Source organism: Phascolarctos cinereus, unplaced genomic scaffold (assembly GCF_003287225.1).
Source record: "Phascolarctos cinereus isolate Bilbo 61053 unplaced genomic scaffold, phaCin_HiC Scaffold_4;HRSCAF=312, whole genome shotgun sequence".
Classification (NCBI taxonomy): Eukaryota; Metazoa; Chordata; class Mammalia; order Diprotodontia; family Phascolarctidae; genus Phascolarctos; species Phascolarctos cinereus.
Genome location: NW_027555847.1, coordinates 654,789,893 through 654,796,283, shown reverse-complemented (window position 1 = coordinate 654,796,283; position 6,391 = coordinate 654,789,893).

Here is a 6,391-nt window from a genome sequence, read left to right as displayed (position 1 = left end):
TCATGAGTTCAAATCTGGCCTCAGACACCTACTAGCTGTGTGACCCTGGGCAAGTCACTTCACCCTGTGCCTCAGTTCCTCATCTGTGAGATGAACTGGAGAAGGAGATAGCAAATTACTCCAGTATCTTTGCCAAGAAAACCTCAAAATGAAGTCACAGAGAGTCAGACATGACGGAAATGACAATAACAATAATGTGCTGGCAAATGTTGAATTAGTGGCACTCTGAAAAAGTATATGCGTGGTCCACTTTGAAGTTTAATCTGCATTATTCATGTTTTCTACGTCACTTTATTAAGTCCAAACAATCAACAAAACAATACATCAAGGTCTTGTTCGCAGCGTTCAATGATCTCCTTGCCTCTGCCATGGGCCCCTGGAAGCTTCCGATCTCTGCTGGTACTTCAGAGCTCCAGAGACACACAGACCATCAGGTATGTCTGACTTCTAGGGGCTCAGAGCCTCTGGGTGTGTTTGGGTGCCAGACAAGGACCCCCAAGTGACAGAACCATCAGAGACCAGAAGCTGGGGCCTGCTCCATGCCTAGATATCTTTAGTTAAGGTCCTACGGATCCAACCTTTGAAGACCTCATCCTCAAGGCACTAGAGGCAGTAGAAGACTGGCTCTGGAGAGAATTCTAAACCATCACAGATCCCAAGAGATAGTGCACCACACCAGCTCGGGGTGGGGGAGATATTTACTTCTGGACACAAGATTGGAAGTTGAGTCTTTGCTCGATGGAGAGAGCAGACAATTCTGGATGGGTCTCATTCTCCAAAATCTTGGGATGAAGAGCTTGAATTCAAGCCATCCTCTAGGACTAATCACTTTGTTATTCTTCTGCCGCCTGGGTTTCAGAACAATAAGACATTCCAGGACTCTGAGAGCCAAAAGAAGTAGGGGGCTCTTAATTCATTTGCAATCATCACAAAATCCTAGATTTTTGATCACACAACCCTTTCAGTAGGAACTTTTGGAGCATACAACTCAAATATGTGCATATTTACTTATTTGTAAATTGTATGTATTATCTATATTGTACTAACATTTATATATATTATAAAATTTAAAAAAAGAAATTAAGAAAGGACGAGATAAAGATGAAATAGTATTTGCTCCTAGAGTTATTAGGGAGCCACTGAGGTTTACTGAATAGAGAAGTGATATTGTCAGACACACTTTACGACTGTCACCTTGAGGGGCAGCTAGGTGGCATGGTGGATAGAGCACTGGATCTGAAGTCAGAAGGACCAGAGTTCAAATCTGACCTCAGACCAAACACTTGACACTTACTAGCTGTGTGACCCTGGGCAAGTCACTTAACCCCAATTGCCTAAAAAGAAAAAGAAAGTCACTTTGGCAACTGCATGGAGGATGGATTGGAGAGGGGAAAAAGTTGAGGCAAGGAGATCAATGAGGAGGCTGTTGCCTAAGATGGTGACTGTGTGCAAGAATGGGACAGATAAGAGAGAAATTGAGGTAGAAATGACAAGATTTGGCAACTGATTGGATGTGGGATGAGTGTCAGTAAGGAGTCAAGGATCTTACCATGGTCAGAACCTAGGTCACTGGAAGGATGGTGATGCCTCAACAGTAATATGGAAGTTTGGAGGAGGGGTGGCAGTAGGACTAGGGGGTCTTCAGTCTGTCAGCCCATCCTCACTTGCTGCTCCTATCCCAAAACAAAAACTGAGCAGTTAGTCTTAGAGCACAAATCTTATCCTTGGAGGGACATCTGTCCCAGCCATGAGGCAACTAGGTTACAACTGTCCTGAAGGGCCTGTGTGGCTTAGGGTGGGATGGAGTTGGGGAGGGTTGTAGCATCAGGGTAGATGAGGTTATGTTGAAGACAAGCTCCACGACTGATTATCACAAAGAAGGTGGAATTCCACCCATTCAATCCACTCTCTGATTGGGTATCACACACCTACAGGGCACTCTGGGGCCCTGAGTCACCTGAAGACCACTGCCATAGAGTTTGGAAGCCCCTATCAACTGGTCATTCTTTATTTATCCCTCTTCCTTTCACCTATGCTATGGAAGTCAAATGACCAGCTCTTGCTCCCCTTATCCCCCCTGGAGTCAATACCTACTGAGGCCAAAATCCTCTCCCCATTCTACCTTGCCCCCACTCAGCCACATCCCCACTTTTCATAGTCCATATCTTCCTCTAGTCTCACAGTCTACTATTGTTTTTTTGTTTTGTTTTGTTTTGTTTTTTGGAACCTTCACTCTTTGTTAACACATCCATTTTTGTCCTGGATTTCTTAATTTCACAGAAAAAGAAAAGAAATCTAGCTCCCGTTCCCCACTTCTCGCCCAAGATACTGCATCCCTTGTTACTCCCTCCAATACTGAAAAGAAAGCGCGCAGTCTGGCACGTATTCTAGATTTAGTTAGTGGAAGCAGATTTCAAAGGATTCAAAGAAAAAGTGGTAGGATCCCATGGACAAAAATTCTACAGAGAAAGCCAGCCCAGGAGAGATGGATCCTCACAGGGATGAAATTCCAAAGAGGAAGAGAAATGGGAGGTTTTTAAAAAGACCATTATGATGTTGGCACAGATAATCCACCAACCCACTTAGATTTGTACAAGATATGTATATTAGGGTTGCGCCCCGCTGATTGTTCAATTTTTGGTGTGAGTATTTGTGCTTCAGAAATCAGCAAACATTGCAAATCAGGCTGGATTTATATTGCTTTGCTGATTGTCTAGACTTAAGAAAATGATGGAGAAAAATACTAATAATGCAGATTAAACTTGCAAGTGTGTTGTGCCATTCGTACACACACACACACACACACACATACACACACATACTCACATACACACATATATGTATATATATAAAAATTTTTTTGAAAAGCCAGTTGTTAAACATTTACCAGCACATCCCTGTTTTATATATGACTGTTCTTACTTTTTGGAACTGGACCATTCAGCAAACCTCTATTTAAATCGATTTTTATGTAATGTGAGTTTGCCTGTGGATGTAGGGAAGGGAGAAACAGAGAGAGGTAGGAAGGGGTCGTCCCTCCCCCCATGGAGGGAGGGAGCCAGCACATGGTTCAAGGACACATGGGTACCAGAGACAGAAGTGAGAACTGGAGGAGGAACACATAGGCCAGCCACATGGGGCACTGGTGAGAACTAGAGGAAGAACATAGCAAGAGGGTGGGGGTGGGGAACAGACGCGTGGGTGTCAAACAAAGACACAGACAGGAGAGGACGAGTGATACATGGAGCCCTGACCATCTCAAGCCAAGCCCCCAGTACTCTTATCTTCTGGCTTTTTCCCTGATGCCTCTACCTACTCATATCTCTCCCAACCTTAAAAAGCTCCTGCTTAATTCTACCATCTCAACTAAGTTCTGTTCTATATCTCTCTTCTCCGTCTTAACTAAACTCCTTGAGAAAGCTGACTATACTAGGTGTCCTCACTTCCTCTGCTCTCACTTGTTTCTAAATTCTCTGTAATCTGTCTTTCAACCTCATCATTAAACTGAAATTGCCCTCTCCAAAGATACCAATGATTTCTTAATTGCCGATTTTAATGGCCTCATCCTTCTTGACTTATCTATAGCCTTTGACACGATCAACCTCTCCTCCTGAATAAATTCTCCACTCTAAGTTTTTGTGATACTACTCTCTTCTGATTCTCCTGTCCGTTTTTTTTTCAGTCTCCTTTGCTACATCTTCATCTTAGTCACATCTACTAACAATGGGTGTCCCCCAAGAATCTGTCCTCGGCTCTCTTCTCTTCTCCTTTTATTTTAGCTCACTTGGTGACCTCATCAGCTCCTGTAGATTCAATCATCATCCCTACGCATGTAATTCTTAGATTTTATATGTCCAGCCCCAGTCTTTCTCCTGAACTCCAGCCTATATTTGCCTTGTGGGTATCTCAAACTCCTGTAGACATCTCAAACTCAGCCTGTCCAAAACAGAACCCACCATCTTTCCTCAAAAACTGTCCCTACTTTCCTATTACTGTTACAGGCACCATCAGTCTTCCAGTTAGCCAGGCTCATAATGCAGGTAATTATTATCTTTGGGTCTTCACTTGTACTCACCCCATATATCCAATCTGTCGCCAAATCTTCTTCATTCCTACTTTTGGGAGAATTCTCTTGGGGTCCTGATTAGCCACTAAGCCAACACAGGATACAGACGTTAGGAAAACTGCAGTTTTCTGAGTGTGACACCCTCTACCAGGGAAGGATGGACATGTGTGTGTGAGGCAATTTGCACATGACATTTCCATATTCTCCCCTCCAAAGCTACTGAGCCATAGATACTAACCCAAGAAAAGCTGTGCTTATTACAACAAAAAACAATGTTCACCACTCATTACATGGCCATTCCACCTAGACCAAGGAACTACCTTCATAAATCAGTCGATCAATAAGCCTTTGTTAAGTGCCTACTATTTGCCTCATCAGATAAAGAGAAGGGAACAACTTTCTTGAGCTGTCAAAGTCCTAAGAATCTTCTTTTTGTAGTCATCAAGCAGTTAGAAGGGAGATATTGAAAGAGGCAGTTCACTTTGTGGTAAAAAAAAAAAAGTGGCAAATACAGGATAAAATGGAGTCAGTTACGCTGACTCTCAGCATACCACTTTTAGCTCTTAAAAAATCCTCTTTCGACACAACTTTCACAACATCTCTACATGTTCCCATTTCTCCACTGGCAGCCACCATCCTCATTCAGGCCTCACATCTGGACTATAGCAACAGCCTTTGGGTTGGTCCCCCTGCTTCTGACTCTCCTCCAAGACTCCAGTCCATTCTCCACTCTGTTGCCAAAGTGATCTTCCTAAAGCCCAATTTCAACTAGACACCTCCCCCTACTCAATAAACTCCAGTGGTTCCCTATTATGTTCCGTATAAAATGTAAAAAGCTGTGATGGGCACTTAAAACATTACAGCCTGCCTTTCTGGTTTTCTTATCCCACTTTACTTGCCTTCAGGTACTCCAGTCCATCTAAGCCAGTGGACTTGCTGCTTCTCGAAGCTCTGAACTCTTTGCTTTTGTACTGACTGACCGCCGTCCCTAAAATGTTCTATCTCCTCACCTCCATCAGCTGGCTTCCTTCAAGGTTCAGCTCACGTCTCACCTTCTGCAAGTGACCTTTTCCAGTGTGTCTGCTACACTGTTCCCCCACCCCATCCCAGGGCCTTGCTCCGAGATTAACTTCCTTTTACACTACTATATCTATATTTTGCATGTACATAGTTATTTGCATGATCCTCCCGCAGGGGTGTATGGGTTATTAAGGGAGGACTAGCACCTCTGGTATAAGGGCTGGCTGACCCCTTTTCAAGGCTGTTCATCTACATTTGGTGTTTACCTGCCACCCAGCTCTACCTGTAGCTCCAAGAAGCTGTAGCATGCAAAGCAGCCACACCCCAGTAAAACCCTCTAGGCAGATGGGCTAACCCAGGTTGAGGGTAACCGACAGGCCTCAAACCCATCGGTGAGGTAGAGGATATCTATCCCAAACATATGAAGACTTCCCCTGGCTGAATGGGCAAATGAGAACAATTTGTTCCAATGGCCATGAAGGCGGCTGATGTAGGCACTGTGGAGCACTTAGAGCTTGGTCAGACATCAAAGATGCCAAGGTCATCCACAGCATCCTGGGCCATCTTCAGTCATCTAAACCTTTGTCTTGACACTGGACTTCAATGACTCCAGAAGAGAAAGTGAGGCTGATGACTTTACACAGCTCTGCCTCGCTTGGATACAATTCACACTCTAGTCAAGACATTAACCTCTCAATGTCATTAGATCTCTTCAAAAATGAAGGATGAACTTGGAGATGGAGGCCTCTCCATGCTTCTAGAGGGGTTTTTTCAAGTTTTTTTTTGGGGGGGGACTGAGTGCTTAGCTGAGGGGAAGGAGAGGAGAGAGAGCACATAGCACTATACAGTAAATTTAACACAGGTTTTTTTGGAATGCAGATTTCTTTCAGAATTATTTACCTAACATTGGATTGTGAAATGCAAATTTACATAAAGTGATAGCAGTCTGTGCGTATATGTGTATAAATATATATACATCCTCCCTGTGATAACATATGTGTATGCACATGCAATGCATATGGCTATGTGTATTGTGTATATGCATGTATGTATGTACATATATCAAGTTGTGATAGGATGCTACCCCACACATAACAAGTCAGAGAGGTGGATGCCAAATGTAGCAATGTTTCATGGGTCTCAGCACACCTCATCTTGTACATCATTCAATAATCAACCTGCCATTTGATTCACTGCTTTTTATTTAATTTTATCCTCCCAAGCTCTCTAATGATCTAGAGAAATGTTGTGATAAGTTATTTCTCATTAATAAATGCAATATTTTTCATTAATTAATTGACTTAA